This window comes from Taudactylus pleione, unplaced genomic scaffold (assembly GCF_031769625.1).
Source record: "Taudactylus pleione unplaced genomic scaffold, aTauple2 ptg000156l, whole genome shotgun sequence".
In the NCBI taxonomy this organism is placed as follows: Eukaryota; Metazoa; Chordata; class Amphibia; order Anura; family Myobatrachidae; genus Taudactylus; species Taudactylus pleione.
The window spans coordinates 22,191,686-22,209,048 of NW_028284558.1; the positions used below are offsets into that span (position 1 = coordinate 22,191,686).

Sequence of the window (17,363 nt, forward strand, 5' to 3'; positions counted from 1 at the left end):
ATTGAATAAAAGTTATATTTTATTTCATTTGTGCACCAGCAAGGAGACAGTACTTTCTTCTTCTGTCTTCCTGAGGACTCACGAGCAGATAGAACACAAAGAAGAATATATGATAGTAGGTGAAGCAGCGAAGATGCTGAAGGACTGAGGTCAAAGGGAACCAGGAAGGGAAATATTTTAAGCTACTGAAGAAAACTAAGGGTGTGGGGATTTGGGAGTTTGTGTCTGCCAAGGGCTCCAAAACACTTGTAGTTCTACAGAAACAGCTAATATTTTTTTATCAGGACAATGCCAAATGTCAAGTTTCTAGGATGATGCTGGACTGGTATAAAGAAAATTTGGAAACCCAAATGGACTGGCCAACTCAGAGTCCAGATTTTAACCCCACTGAGAACTTCTGGGACAAATTGGTGCGATGGGTGCCTTCTAGGCTGACTCAAGCTTCTTTAGTGTCACAGTTGGTCACAACATACCACCTGCTGTTGTCCAGGAAGTTGTGGACAGTTTACCAAGAAGGGTGTCTGCAGTAATCACTGCACATGGTGGACCTACAAAGTACTGATGTCAATAAAATCTTGTTGATCTACATATTTGTTGTCAGTGTCCAATTACTTTTGTCTACATAGTGTACATGTTGGGCACTAGGACTCAGAATCTGCAGAGAGATCCAACCTCCAATCTGATGTACTACTGGACATGTGACTGGAGCCATCTTTTCCTGTGTAGAGTGACATGGTGTGAGACAGAAATCTTCTACTAAGCTCCTATGAGAGACTTGGTTAAAACCTGCATTTAAAGCTGTTCCATTATCCCTGCAATCTACCCATTTGCAGTATACACTCGCTGGTGAGCTGTATAGAACCCCCACACAGGAGGCAAAGACAGCAAAGTAAACAAACACAATCAGAGGTAAAGTTATTACAGTTTCAAGAATGTGTGCCATGTGATTTAAGTGGTGAGACAATTGCATTACATACAAAAAGTAAAAAATTCTGAAAATTTTAAATTCAAGTGTTATAATTGTCACAAGATATGTCACAAAGTAATTGAGTGCAAGCAAAATAAAGTGAATCCTATACAAAGCAAGAAATGCAATGGCAGAGATGAGTTAGCCCTGAGTGTTACAGATAGCCACAGAAACAAATGCTGGTAGATTGATTTAGCTGCAAAAGGGCATTTGAGCTGCAATGAGGAATGGTTCACCTAGTTAACCAAATGTGACTCTATCACTATCAAAGGAACTGACAATCAATATCTTACAGCAACTAAAGTTGTAAAAATTAAAGCTTGTTTAAAATTGGGACCAGAACAAAAGTAACAGAGATCCAACATGTGCTTTATGTACCAGAACTGGGAACGAATCTTATCGCCATCAATGTTTTAGAATAGAGAGGCCACAGAGTTCACTTCGCTAAAGGAGAGTGCATTGTGAGAAACTGAAAGGAGACCATCATAACTGCAGGTACAAGATGTCAGCAATTGTACATCCATGATATACAGCACTGTTATGTGATGATGAGAACTGAGTCACAGTCACTGGCTGATTTGTTCACCTTGGATATGATTTGGTCACCTTGGATATGATGATACAGAAGCTACAAACGGGATGGTCACAGAAATGTCAGTGACTAACGACAAAGTTGTCAGCTGTTTACAAATCAAGAACCAGAACTACAAAACCACTTGAAATATTACATTCTAATTTGTTTAGTCCAATGGAAGTAAAGCCTGCAGATACAGATACTCCATGACGTTTATAGTTGACTTCACAAGGAAGACACGTGTACTTCATCAGAGAAAAATCTGAAGTGACAAAAAGGTTTGCAGATTACAATAGACTTGTAGAAATCAAACAGGATACAGATTCAAGGCCCCGAGGTCTGATAATGGTAGAGAATATCTCAACAGACATGGAACAATTCTTAAGAAAATATGGAATAAAACATAAATTGACCATTGCCTATACTACTGTACAAAATGGTATCAGTGAACAAGCAAACTATACACTAGTAGAGAGAGCAAGATGTATGCTAAAAGTTGCAGGCCTAAGACAAGCAGTTTTAGGCAGAAGAAGACGTGTTCGTAGCAATTTATCTCAAGAACTGGTCTCCTACAGTTGCCCTAAAAGACATAAACCTGCTGAAGCATGTTCAAAGAGGAAATCAAGTGTAAGACATCTCAGAACTTTTGGAGAAAAGACGATAACTGGATTCAAAGTCAGTAAAGTGCACCATGCTTGGCTATTGCCATGGGTGTAAATGTTGCAGATTGTGGAATTCAAATACCAAAAAGATTGTTAAGTACAAAGATGCTACCTTTAAAGAAACAACGCAAATGAAATAAATATTGTAAGCTGATATGCAGAGCAACTATGTGTCACTGGACATGCCAGCAGCTGAAGATGTATCTGAGCCAGACAGCATGGAAGTTCCAACAAAGAGAAGATCTTCTGCAAGGTTAAATATTGGCAAGCCATGTAAGTGTTATGGTGCCTACACACATACTTTTTTTTTTTACACAATCTGGTCGATTCTGATGCATCGGAACGTCAGATCGTGTAAAAAATGCCCAAATCGTGAGTTTCCACTCATAATCTAGATGCACGTCCCCGCTGGTCGCACATCGCATCATCAGATCTGCCATGCTGTAGGGCAGATCTGACAATCTAGGATGCGATGCACTGTAAAAGTCTGGATGCAGAAGAGATCGTATGAAGATTTGACACCAGATCGTGTGCAGGGCTGCAGGAGTTTCAAGGGAAATCGTACACATAGGCTGATCGTGAGCACATTGCCATGTGTGTAGGCACCTTAATGGTGCATACACACGGTACAACCTGCACAACCAACGATATTGCTGATAGATTTCCCTTCAATCTTCTGTAGTGCAGGGCAAACAATTTTGGTTGTTCACACTGATAGATTTCTATGATAGATATTTCAGTGAAGTCATCTCATAACATGCAATTCGTTTTGAAATCGTCCAAGTTGGTCTGTATGCATGGACAATTAACAATATCGTTATCGTCCAAGCAGGAACACGCATCGTTGGTCATTGGTCGAACTTTGGCAGCAATTAAATGAATGATATGAACGATTTATCGTTGATCGATATCGTTATCGTTCATTAAAATCGTACCGTGTGTACGCACCATAGGAGGTATGATGAGGAATTTGCAAACCTTGCATTCAGTGAGTCTCAAGATAGCCAGAATACAAAACCTCATTTTGATTGTTGTGAAAGGAGATCCAAGATAGGCAAAAATACTTTGTAAGAATTAAAGTGTGAATAGCATCAAGAATCATGACAGTTGCAGCAGCCCCAAGTTTGTGAGTCAATAGACATTTGTTAAGCCCATGCTATCAGCAAAGGAGCTTTGCTAAAGTATCTTCCGAGTAGGCCAAGTTGGAGTCACCTAACGTGTTGATGCTTTTTTATGTGTCTAAATCAATTTATTTTAACTTTTGCTACAGAAAAGCTGACATTAAATATTTGTGTAACATGGAATAGCTTGTAGCGAGGGGGCCGATAGAAAGCAGTGCCATCCTGCACTGTCTCCTCACCATGCATACATGCTGGGCACTGGGACGTCTGACCTCCAATCTGATGTGCTACTGCACATGTGACTGCAGCCATCTTTTCCTGTGTAGAGTGACATGGTGGGAGACAGAGGTCTCCTACTTAGCTCCTATGAGAGGCCTGGTTAATATTTGCATTTAAATCTGTTCCAGCATCCCTGCACCACTACCCGTATACAGCATACACTCACTGGCTGGTGAGCTATATAGAACCTCGCTCCGCTCAAGGTTCACTCCAGTAGCAGTGTACATGTAACAGAGAGTACAATTGTACCTGCTATCTTTCAATGAACCAAAACCATTGGTTAAGTAACTGGGCTGTTCATAGTTTGATTCGACAACTGGTGAGTGCCTATATAACTCTGCAATATCAACACCTGCACACACATAATTTCCAACAATTAGCTGCAATTTTTAGACTAAAACCGTTTTTCTTTATTATTGGTGGGAGAAGGCTTTCGGGGTTGCTACTAAAAGAACCTAAGAGTTGGTTAGATTGCTGGGTATTCCATGCTGCCAGGTTCCCCCCAAATAATGATAATAGTCCTATGCTCGGGGACTCAGAGCTCTGGTTTTTCAGAATATATGTATATTGTGGGATTGTTCCTTTTTTAAAATAAAATATGTGTGCATTTTCTTTATAAATAATACCAGTGCTTCTTCATTGCTTTACAGCATGACCAGTTTTGGGGAAACAAGCTGAACGTGTTATGGATGAGTGCTGAATGACATAGGAGAGAATTCAATTCTCCCCATAAAATATAATTTTGTTTTACTTGGTTAATGACTGCAGTGTTTCACTAATGTGATACATTTAAAGCCCCTGTTTACTAAGTTGCAGTAACCAGTGACGATGGCCCCTGTAGCTTATTAAATGGGGCATTTAACTGTATCACATTGCATTATAATACATAGTTCACAACTGTCCCTAATCTCCGGTGACAGCCCCAAAATTTCATTATTTCTGTTTGGAATTGTCCCTATTTTTCCATTTTGACCAACAATTTTCTCTGTTCACATTACTTTCCAGAGTCCTCTCAAACCATCATGTAAGGTCTCCCGTCTTAATACCTTAACAGTGCATTCCTCAGATCACTCTCTATCCCAGAGGTCATGTAAAAAAATGTATTGTCAGAGGTGTTCCCAAAGTAAAATACTTTGAGAATCCATGAATCAGTCCATGTGTTGCTTTTTTTTTTGCTTTGTTTCTTTATCAAATATTTGGAAACCTCCTACTAGAAGCTCTGCATGTGCCCTTGTTTAACATTTATTATTATTCTCGAGGCTATGCAAGTAAATATTTGTTGAAAAGGACTATTTAAAATGCAAAAAAAAGTACATTAGTAGTTTAGTACCAAATTCAGCCATTATGACAGGCAGAGAGAGGTGGCTGCAGTATGTACTAATTGCCCGGGCTTGTTGGAGGAGCCCATAGGGGGCACATGTCTTCTACCCTCCCCCCCATGTGTTCCACCCCCCCCTGCTGTGCGTTGGGTTGCAGTGGGTCCAGGGAAGCTGTTGCCACTAAGTTCAGCTGCAGTCTCCTCTACCTACACACATGATGTGCGGGGGTGAAGCGAGGGGGGGGTTAAGGTGGAGGGGAAGCGATTGCATCACAGGATCTTCCCCTCACCGTTCGGTGCCTCCCTATGTGGTACACCACAGTTAATTTGTTTTCAAGCTTTTTTTGTGCATGGCATAACTATGACTGTGCGATTAGGCCTCGCCATCTACAGTACCCAGGCCCACACTGCTCTCTACGGTCCTGTCTGATGGGGGTTCTAGCGCACCAAAGTCCGCTGAGATACTGTAGAATTATGTGTTACCTGTGTTACAGCAGCAAAGTTCAGATTCAGATTCAGCTTTATTGGCCAAGTATACATACATAAATATAGAAGGAATTCATTTCCGATTTAGAACTCTCCTATAAAACTCACATGAAAAACAACAATACCGAACAACCATACCACAATAGCAGTCAACCAGGACACACCTTAGCCTGGAAAATATATTTTTTAAAGCTATTATAAAGCTATCATTATAATTGCTATCATTGGCTTCTATCATCAAATGTATATCCACTTTTCTTTTTTCTGTGGATGCCAATGATATTTGCAGGTGCACTGATTTATCGGCCAAAAAGTGCAGTAGATGACACTAGTATAAAGGTGGAGAGGTCAGTAGATTGAGACTAGTTCATATCGTTATATTACTATAGCCAAGTAATCAATTCTGATTCACACATTTGGGTTGACCATGTAGATTGCAGCAGTGAATACTGATGTGAAAAACATTAACGCTTATCACTGAGAAATCCTTACCCCCTGCTTCAAGAATTGTATCCACATATTAGTAAAACCTTTTGACTCGTGATACACTATTTATCAGGGGAAATTATTTAGAGAAGCTACGCCTGGATGTCCTCTGCTTTATTAAACATAAATCATAACTAACCTTATAAAGAATAAAACATTTGTTCAAGTCTAAAGCAGCATTAAAGCAAGTGGAAGTTAAAGAATAGAAAAATCCCCCCTAACACAAGTGTAACCTCAATAGCCATACATAAGAAAGCTGGCGCCAAGAGTACTAGCATGAATTCAGTAGCAGATGTCAAGGTCTGCAGGATGTTCCAGCCAGCTTAAATCTGTACATATTCCTGAGCAGCTAAAATGAATACTTTGTGTCATAATTTACAAGCAAATCAGCACTAATAAATCACATTCATGTTCAAAGCCATGTTGCTTATATTCATCTTCCTTAATATTCATGATAGTAACTTATTTTTATAGTTCTGTTTCACTGCTGTCTTCTACAGTATAGCCACTGGGAGAACACAAAACTGCCTGAATATACTGTAAAGTCAAGGCTAGCCTGTGCAAAATTGAAGTGTGCTGGGTATAATGTTGCTTTTTCATTTATGGAACTATTAAATATTTTGCACAAAACTGAAAAAATTCAGATTTTTTATAACATTCATTGTTTTCATTCTAATTTGTTTTGTTATTTGAGCGTAGTTCCTCTTTTCTCCAGCAAGTGTCACTGTTGTAATCATACAGTAGATATACTGTAGAATGAATTTAGCCAGTGTTTAGATAGCATGGTGTAAATTTACTAAGAATCGAGTTTGGTCAAGTTTTTTTAGTTTGGTTTTAAATATACGGGGAACCTCACGCCATTTTTTTTCTCCATATAATTAAAACCAGGTCTGGCCATGCTGCCTGGTGCTGGTTCTTAAATTACGGTGGAACTCTACTCATTTTGTTCCCCGTAATTTGAGGAACCAGGACTGGCTGGCAAGCCTGGGGCTAGTTATGCTTTAGGGTGGGGACCCTATGTCATTTTTTTTCAAATAAAAACACTTTATATTTGGTATACAGGCAGAAACACACACAAATCACACTGATCTGTGTATGTTTCTGCCAAACTCACAGCTCAGGAGGTGGTCTACTTGAAACTTCTATTTCACAGTGAGTTTGCTACAATCCACCACGAGATTGGAAACTCGATTCTTAGTAAATTTGTGAGTTGCTTCTTTTTCATGTAAAGTACTTTCTATTTTGGCCGATGGTGAGTTTTTTCAAGTTTGCAATCTCACATGAGTTTTAACAGTGAAAAGACAGAACTCACTTCCAAACTCACTCGAGTTTGTCTTTAGTAAATTTATGAGATGAAAAACATGCCTAAACTCACGTGAATTTGCAACCTCACACAAACTCACACTAACTCGAAGCTTAGTAAATTTACCCCCATAACTGACCTTTAGTAAATATACTATCTAATTGAAACCGATGGGCATCGATGGCGGATTGCAGTCTAAAGAACGGTTCTGTCATTTGTCTACCGCAATCTCATCGGATTTCAACCCCCTAATCAGCAGCTAATCTGACGTCAATCTGAGAGTGATTTAAAGCACTGCACAGATCAGTATGATCTGTGCAGACTTTGTTTTATTAATATTGTGAAAGAGTTATTTAAAAAAAAAAAAAAAAGAATGTGGGGTCCTCATTTCCCAAATCATTAACCAGGTCCATGCCTCTGAGCCTTAACTGCTGTTGGAAAATAGGAGGAATAATCGGAGTGGGGTTCCCCTATTTTCCAATAACCATCAATGGCTGAACCAGCCGGAGAAGCTGATGCTATAGCAGGGAGACACACAGCATGGGGTCCCCTTGCCATAATGGCAGCCAGCCCCAAACTGGTCAACTCAGGACCGGAATCCCTATGGAAGTAGTGGCCCTCCAAAAAATGGGGTCCCCATTGTGCACGGACAGCCAGCCGTTGGCTGAAAGCTCTTCTCTGCACCACCAGGCTTTGGGTGCAGAAGTAATAGTTAAAAGAAAGAGTTAAATATTTTTTATAGGCGGATTACAGGTCCCATCAAGTCAGCCCGGGCATTATAGCACTTGTTTAACTACAAGTGCCAGCATGCCCCGACATCAAGGGCCCAATGGTACCTGTAGTCCACCTCTCAGTCCATTCCTCCCTCTCTTTCTCTCTCTCCCTTTCCCTTTCTCTCATCCCTCCCTCTCCCCTCCCTCCTTTTGTCTCCCTCTGTCTCTCTCTCTCTCTCTCCTTCTCTCTGTATCTCTTCCTCTCTCTTCTATCTCTCTCTCTATTCCCCTCTCTGTCCCTTTCTCCCTCTCTTTCTCTCCCTCCCTTTCTCACCCTGCTTCTCTCTGTCTCCCTCCATTTCTCTTTCTCTCCCTTCCCCTTTTTCTATCACCTTCCCTCCCTCTCTGTACCTTCCTCCCTCCTTCCCTGTCTCTCCCCCCTCTCACCATCCCTCTCTCTGTCTCTATCACTATCCCCCTCCCTCCCTCTTTGTCTCTCCCCCTCCCCCCTCTCTCTTTGTCTAACTACCTCTCCCTCTCTATCTCCCTACATGTCCCTTCCTCCCTCTCACGTTCTGTCTCCCTCCCTATCTCTCTTCCTTACTCCACCCCCTCCCTCTCTCTCTTTATATATATATAAATATATATATATAAATATATATATATATATATAATATGAGATATGGTAAGAACTTACCCTTGTTATCTCTATTTCTACGAAGTCCATAGGGTTCCACAGGATACCTTGGGGTATAGGTGTGACGTCAGTCATCGGGCACCAAAGAGTTAAGCTTTCAGCCTCCCAGGATGCACTAGGTCCCCCTCCTATACCCCGCCCCCGAGCCAAGGCACCTCAGTTAGTTACCAAGCCATAGGCCGGAGGAGGAGAAGGAAGAGAGAGAAAAAAGATCTGGACACACACAAGAATCACATTCTCACCAGAGGGAGACGGAAAAACCGGTGACCAGAGCAAAGCCCATCTGCAGCACAGGTGCGACAGGGCGGGAGTCCTGTGGAACCCTATGGACTTCGTAGAAATAGAGATAACAAGGGTAAGTTCTTACCATATCTCATATTTTCTACTTCAGGGTCCATAGGGTATCCACAGGATACCTTGGGGATGTCCCAAAGCAGTATCCTTTAAGGGTGGGGACGCTCCTGTGCAGAAAGGAGAATCCGCCGCCCGAAGGAAGCATCCTGAGAGGCGAAGGTGTCAAACCTGTAATACCTCATGAAGGTATGGACAGAGGACCACGTAGCAGCCTTGCAGATCTGGACTGCAGAGGCACCACGTCAAGCTGCCCACGAAGGACCCACAGACCTAGTGGAATGAGCCTTCAGAGAAGGAGGAACCGGTAGGCCTTCATGAAGATAAGCTTCAGATATAGCCATACGGATCCAGGCTGCCAAAGTTTGCTTTGAGGCAGGCCAACCCTTTTTACGGAAGCCATAGAGGACAAACAAAGTGTCCGACTTCCTAAACGAAGAAGTGCGGTCAACATAAGTCCTTAAGGCCCGCACAACATCCAAAGAGGCCTCACCCACGGAAAGACCCGGTGAGTTAAAGGCCGGAACAACGATTTCCTCGTTAACATGAAACTGGGAAACAACTTTGGGAAGAAACTCGGGCCGAGTGCAAAGCACTGCCCTGTTCCCATGAAAAACCAAGAAAGGGGGTCTACAAGAAAGAGCCCCTAAATCAGAAACCCGTCTGGCCGAAGCAATAGCCAGAAGGAAAACAGTCTTAGCTGTCAGCCATTTAAGATCCACTGAGCCCAGTGGTTCAAACGGCGGTCCTTGGAGAGCCCTCAGGACCACAGCCAAATCCCAAGGTGCCACAGGTGGAACAAAGGGCGGCTGAATGCGGAGAACACCTTGCATAAAGGTGCGCACATCCAGGATTGTAGCAATCCTACGTTGAAACCAGACAGATAGGGCCGAAACCTGTACCTTCAAAGAAGCAAGGCGAAGCCCATGATCTAGTCCCGCTTGTAGGAAGGCGAGAATCCGAGACAGACGAAACTCCCGCAGTGCATAACTTCTCGGTCGACACCACTGAAAGAACGTATGCCACACGCGATGGTATATCCTCGCGGAAGACGGTTTCCGAGCTCGCAACATGGTACGCACTACAGAGCTGGAAAACCCCCGGGACCTTAGCATGGCCGTCTCAACAGCCACGCCGTCAAAGACAGCCGAGTCAGGTCCGGGTGAAGGCAAGGACCCTGAGACAGAAGGTCCGGTTGTAGCGGCAACCGCAGAGGACTGTCTACGGACAGACCCTGAAGGTCTGAGAACCAGTGCCGTCTGGGCCACGCGGGAGCTATCAACAGGAGCGTCCCTCCTTCCTGTTTGAATTTCCGGATTACCCGTGGAAGAAGGGAGACCGGAGGGAACAGGTATGCGAACCGGAACGTCCACCGGACAGACAGAGCATCCACCAGAGACGCCCCTTCGTCTCTTGTGCGAGACCCGTACACCGGCAACTTGTTGTTGTGCCGGGACGCCATGAGGTCGATCTCTTGAAGACCCCATCTGTCCACCAGCAGTTGAAAAACGTCCGGGTGCAGGGACCATTCCCCCGGATGAATGTCCTGGTGACTTAGAAAGTCCGCCTCCCAATCTAGCACTCCCGGGATGAAGACCGCTGATATGGCCGGAAGATTGCGCTCCGCCCATACCAGGATCCGAGAGACCTCCACGAGAGCCGCCCGACTTCGGGTTCCTCCTTGCATGTTTATGTAGGCCACGGTGGTAGCGTTGTCCGACTGGACCTGTACCGGGCGACCCTGGAGAAACCGATGTGCCTGCTGGAGAGCATTGAAGACTGCACGGAGTTCCAAGATATTGATTGGAAGCTCCGCTTCTGTCGGCGTCCACCTGCCCTGGAACAAGTGTGGACCCAAAACTGCTCCCCAGCCCTGAAGACTGGCGTCCGTTGTCAACAGGACCCAATTTGGAACCCAGAACGGACATTCCCCCGCTGAGATGGGTCGTCTGTAACCACCAGGCAAGGGACAGGCGAACCTCCGGGGTGAGCACAATTGTCTGGGACTTCAGAGACTGCGGCAGCCCGTTCCACTTGGACAGAATCAGGTGCTGCAGAGGTCTGGAGTGAACTGGGCATATTCCACCATGTCGAACACCGACACCATGGAGCCCAGTAACCTCATCGCCGAGTGTAGAGATGCCCGGTGACTGAGCAGACAACTGCGCACCCTCGACTGTAAAGCAGAGATCTTTTCCTCCGTCACGAAGATCCTCTGCTGTTCCGAGTCCAATAAGGCTCCAAGGTGCAGAATCCTCCGAGACGGGATTAGAGTGGACTTCTGCCAGTTGATTATCCAGCCGTGCCGTTGCAGTAGCGCAATGGTCAGGCCCAAGTGGCGTAGAAGGAGCTCTGGAGATCCTGCCACCAATAAAAGGTCGTCCAAGTATGGCAACATGCGGACTCCCTGCAGCTGCAGAGAAGCCGCCATGACCGCCATCACCTTGGTGAACACACGTGGTGCTGTCGCCAGGCCAAAAGGTAACACCTGAAACTGGAAGTGGTCGCTGCGGATTGCAAACCTGAGGAACTGTTGATGGCACAAAAGAATAGAGACATGCAGGTAAGCGTCCTGTATGTCCAATGACACCATGTAATCCCCAGGTTCCAGCGCCAGAATGATGGACCGTAGGGTCTCCATCCGAAACTTCGGTACCCGCAAAGACCTGTTGAGAGCTTTGAGGTTGAGAATCGGACGATACGACCCATTGGGTTTCTGTACCAAAAAAAGATTTGAATAGAAACCCTGGCCCCTCTGGGAGAATGGAACAGGCACTATAACTCCAGCCTGGAGCATAGTGTGCAATACCTTCCACAGCTCCGTAGCCTTGTTCCGGTCTGATGGTAGACCCATGGTGAAGAATCGAGCCGGGGGTCTGTGCCGGAAGGAGAGGGCGTACCCATGGGAGACCACCTCGAGAACCCAAGTGTCTGTCGTAGTGACCGACCAACACTGGGCGAACTGCAGCAGGCAGCCTCCCACTTTGGGATCCCCCAAAGGGAGGCCCGGACCGTCATGCCACAGGCTTGTCATCTGGCTTGGGGGCCGGACGTCTGGTACTCCATGCCTGCTTCCGGGGCTTGGCCGATTTCTTAGGGCCAGCCTGTCGAGGAAAAGACTGTGGTTTGGGCCTGCCCTGGGCCCTAGATGACCGAAAGGACGATGGTCCAGAACCAGAAGGAGCAGCGGCCGACGGGAGACAAGCCGATTTGGCTGCCGTCAGCGTGGCCACAATCTTATCCAGATCCGGACCGAAGAGAACTTCTCCGGTTAATGGCAACGCCTCCAGACCCCTTTTGGAATCTGCGTCCGCCTTCCAGGATCGCAGCCACAAGGTGCGACGAGCAGCCAACGCTGCTGAAGAAATTCTAGACACCAGAGTACTAATGTCTAAGGCCGCCTCGTTGATATAAGTGGCCGAATCACGGAGATTACCAATCAACTCCGCCTGTTCGGCCGGACAGTCGGAATCAAAAGATGCCTCTAATGAATCCGCCCAGCGCTCCATCGCTCTGGCAACCCAGCAAATGGCCATAGCCGGTCGTGCTGCCCCCCCGCAAGGGAATAAGCGGACTTCAGGCAGATCTCCACCTTGCGGTCCGTAGCATCCTTAAGGGAGGACATGGATGGCATCGGCAATGTGGCACTACGGACAAGACGGGTCACGTGAGAATCCACCTGTGGAGGGGATTCCCACTTTGCAAAATAATTATCCACGAACGGATAAGCCAGCACCAGGCGCCTCTGCGGCTGGTATGTTTTGCCAGGCTGTTTCCACGCCTCCTCTAAATGGTCCACTAACTGACCTGAAAGAGGAAAGACTGTGGCATCGCCCTTCACATCTTTAAAAAAGGCGTACTTAGATTTAGCCGCTGGGGAACTTCGTCCTCAATCACCAAGGCTGTGCGGACTGCCCGAATAAGTCCAGGAATATATACCTTGGACTTAGCGTCAGCGTCCTTAGTATGGAGAGGTTCCTGATCATAAGGATCCAGAATCTCCCCATCATCAGACGTCCCCTCGTCATCCTCATAAGGAGCCGACAGAGACGCCACCGGCCGTTTATGTGGCCGGATCACAGACTCCCCTTGCAACACATCCGACAAGTGCTGTACAGAACTCGTCAGGGTGTTAACCCACGCCGGCTCCTGAGAAACCGGGAGCGGGGAAATAGGGAGACTGTGGGGTACCACCAATTGTCGTGGGAAACCCTGCATGGGTGACGACACCACTGACTGCTGGGACAAACCCATCGGTGTAAACGCGGGTTGCGGCGCTAACTGGCCCACTAAGGTTGTAAGCGCCTGAGCGAAACAAGCCCAGGGCGGCTCCTGTACCGGTGCTGTAACCGTAAGAGGCCGCGCCATGGACAAACACTGCCGGCAGAGGCCCTCCGCGCTACCCTCCCCCTCCGCTAACGGTACTTTACACGTAGTACACTGTAGCCGGAGAGGAAAATCACTTTCAGACATGATGGCACCAAGTATGTGACCCCTCTCACCAATTATATATCAAATAGGCAAGAGACCACCCTGCAGCACCGCACCGCAAGGGCTTAGCAGAAAGAACAGGGATAGTAATAAAGCTGACAGCTTAGAAGAAAAGTTACAGGCAGCAGCGCTAGCACAGTCACATACAATGCAAAGAAATATCAATTCCTGCACTAACAGCGCTGATCAATCAACTACGCAGACACAGGGCCTGGTAGGACACAGCGCAGCATACACAGACCTGACCCAAATCGGAGGAGAGGTATGCGGGGGGACCCAGACCACGATGCTTCCGTCCAGGCTTCCAACAGCGTTCACCATGCGTTCAGAGGAAGATGGCCACCGAGGAGCAGAGAGGAGGCTGGCCTGGGAGAGGAGCGCTGCCACAGGACCAGTCGGCAGCGTGCAGAGACGGCTGTGTGCAGCGGGGGAGGCGCCGGCTGTGAGACAGGGAAGGCGTGCTCCCCTGGCATGCATTTAACCCCTGGGACGCCGCAGCGCTACCGCTCTGCTGCGGTCCGCTGTCCCAGGGGGCAGTGGAAGCGCAGGTTGGTCGCCTGGCTCCACGCTGCAGCCAGTCCCCAGGGAGCCCCCTGCCTGGGGACTCAGGACCATGTGATCAGCGGGAACCCACCGCGGGACCCCGCTGCTTACCTTTGTCCCCCTTGAATCCGGCCATGGTCCGGAACATCTGGGGTCACCGCTAGCTGTGACCCAGATGCTCACCAGCATCCCCGGATCGGTACCGGCGTTCTGGTACCGGCGGAGGTGTAGGGAAGACAGCATGGACGTCAGGACTGACTGTCCATGCTGTACATCCAGATGTGCAGCCACAGCTGCATAGAAGAAAGCTTCAGGGGCTCTTCTAGCCCCCACTCCGACAGGTGCACCCGACTCCGGCCGGGCACCAAACTAAACTGAGGTGCCTTGGCTCGGGGGCGGGGTATAGGAGGGGGACCTAGTGCATCCTGGGAGGCTGAAAGCTTAACTCTTTGGTGCCCGATGACTGACGTCACACCTATACCCCAAGGTATCCTGTGGATACCCTATGGACCCTGAAGTAGAAATATATAATATGTGTGCGCGTGTGTATATATATATATATATATATATATAACTCCCCACTCAGAATCCTGTGTTTGCCCCTGGCAGTTTACTAGATCATGTCCGCTATGCTGCCAGCAGTCGGTTCCTAGCAGTGTCACGGATATGATGTAGTATGCTGCGACTTTGCCGGTCAGTGGAGAGTCCAGAGACAAGGTAGGGGGCATAGTAGTCGCAGCATGGGGCCGTGGCAATTTTATTGATGGGGCCTCCACAACTTAGTTAGGTCAGGGCCCCCACAAGTCTTAATTTGGCCGTGCCTAATACTGTAATATTTCATTATTATTTTCTGGCCATACCTACCTCTCAGTCTTGCTGGTAATGTTGAGGGACATAGTGTCTTCAGGGCACTATTTTTTTTTGGTAAGTGAATATACATTTTGGTGCGCCTTTTGCAGGAGATGAATTTACAATCCCTCTCCACCGGCTCCAGAAGCTGACACTGCACATGGGCAGTGTCAGATTCTCCGGAGGACTATTTCATAAATGTGACTACTCCAATATGCCGTAGACTGTTAGTAAGTGCTTCAGAATTAAGTTATCATACAAATAAATAACAGATTTTGGTATACAAGTATGCACAGTATGCACAGCACCCCATTCCCTTCATAGCATAGCACCCCAATGTCCTAACAGCACCCTTCATAGCATTGCACCCCTCACCCCTCACTGCACAGTACCCCTCAGAGCACATCACCCCAGTCCCCTCAAATCACAGCACAGCTCCCTTATCCAGTCACAGCTCCCCTCTCCAAACACAGCTCCCTTCCCCTGGCCTGCCGAGGGGTACTGCCCATCAGTGCAGCGATCTCCTCCGAGTCCTCAGGTCCGGGACTCCTCACCTTGCCCGCCACAGCGCACTGCCAGTGCAAAGTGACCCAGCAGCCATCTATACAAAGCAAAAGGAGCCGCAGCGTGACCGCGACCCGCCCCTAGCATAATGGTACGGTGCAGGCAGCTGTGTCACAGTGACACAATCTGCCACTCATGGTCTGCCCAAGCTAATTTGTATGTTGCTGGCCGCACCCGGGTACTACTCGGCCGCGTAAACAGCGTATTTATAGAACTGCCCCTGAGTGTCATCACATGATGATTAACAGTTTACCGCTAGTTTTTCTTATTTTTCATAAATCCTGGACTGTTACTGAAAAAAAGATACCAATATTAAGCCCTATACAACACATTTGTTAAGGTAAAAAAAAGTAGCAAAATATAGGGAAAACGTATGGAGCAATTTGTTTCATTAAGTGAGCAAAGAATGAGGTTCTTTGAGTGTGGTTAAATAGTATGTACTCATAACACAGGGAGAGGTTTCTCCAATAGTATCGCATACAAAGCACGGAGGTAAATTGTCCTTAATGTCTACCTAACATCATTTTTAAAAACACTACAATCTCAGTAGCACAATTAGTAGCAATATAGAGACTTTCAGGAAATGTTCTCTGGGGAAATATAATTTGGCTGAAGCACTGGAAGCAGCAGCCATTTCCTCTGCCTTTTCTGTCTCTGAGGTTCTGACTTTTATAACTTTCTTTTCTTAGTGCAGTCCTGGGCCCATAACCTGTTCTCAGTTCTGCTTTATTCTGTAGGAGCAACAGCAGAAAGTATAATCAAACAGAAACTCTATTACTGTATAAACAGAATCAAACACATGCTGCAATATAACATGCTGCTTTCTTAACATAACAGAGAATGCCCGCCCCCCCACCCTAGCTACCTTCTCTTTTTATCAAACTTTAACAACAGTTGAGCACTGATTACATCTGCATATATACTATAATGCTAGGTACACACTGACAGATACATTGGCCAATCGGCCAATATATCTGCTGCACGTTGGCCAGTGTGTACCCGCGAAATGTTGGTGAACGTCGTCGTTCACCAACATATCGCATTGGCTGTGCTGCACAGCCAATGGACAGATATGTAAGCAGACATATCTGTCCATCGGCAGGTGACAACCCATACACACACAGCGGCAGCCGCGAGGAGGGGGGGCGGGACACCCCCCCAACCCTCCCACCGACCGCCGGGTCCTGCCCCCTGGCCGTCGGGACCCGAGTACACAAGCAGATGATGGCCGTTCAGTGTCTATGAATGACCATCATCTGCAGATATATCTGTCAGGTGTGTACCCACCTTAACAAACATAGTTGAGAACAATGGTTGCAATATCAAAAAAGCCCTCTATATGGAATCGGTATGATATGCCGGCTGCCGCATGGCCAGAAGTTCGAATCCTGGCAGCGGCAGCCCGACAAAACAGCAGAGCCCAGCAGCAGAAGCCCGACAGCGCTTGAAATCCCGATCATGGTGAGGTAAGTATGAACTAATCTAACCTAACCCCCCTAACCCTAACCCTCCTTAGGGGTGCCTAACCCTAACCTCCCCCCCTGTGCCTAACCCTAATCCCCCCTCTAAGTGCCTAACCCCCCCCTTCCCCGCTGCCTAACCCTAAGTCCCCCCCGGGGGTGCCTAACCCTAACCCCCCCTCCCCCTAGCCTAACCCTCCCGGGGGGGTGCCTAACCCTAAGTCCCCCCCGGGTGCCCTAAACCTAACCCACCCCCCGCGGCTGGCCGCTCGCGGCGCCTGGCATCCGCTCAATCGGGATGCCGGGCGCCTGTCTCCCAGCATCGGGGAAATGAGCGGCGTCTAGATATAGACGCCGGTCATTTATCCCACGGCGGGATAAAGCAGTCGGGAAGCCGGCTGCTGGGATTCCAGCAGCCGGCTTCCCGATTGTATACCCTCTTTATATAACAAACATGTTACAGAATATTGTTTTAGCTGATGTATTCTAGTCATAGTAC

The 17,363-nt window shown here is 47.1% G+C and overlaps 1 protein-coding gene across 2 annotated transcripts in view; it reads left to right on the top strand.

The window, feature by feature from the left end:
* Nucleotides 1-17,363, top strand: part of ARHGAP15 (Rho GTPase activating protein 15) — a 724,185-nt gene that overhangs the window by 573,709 nt on the left and 133,113 nt on the right. The window lies entirely within an intron of this gene.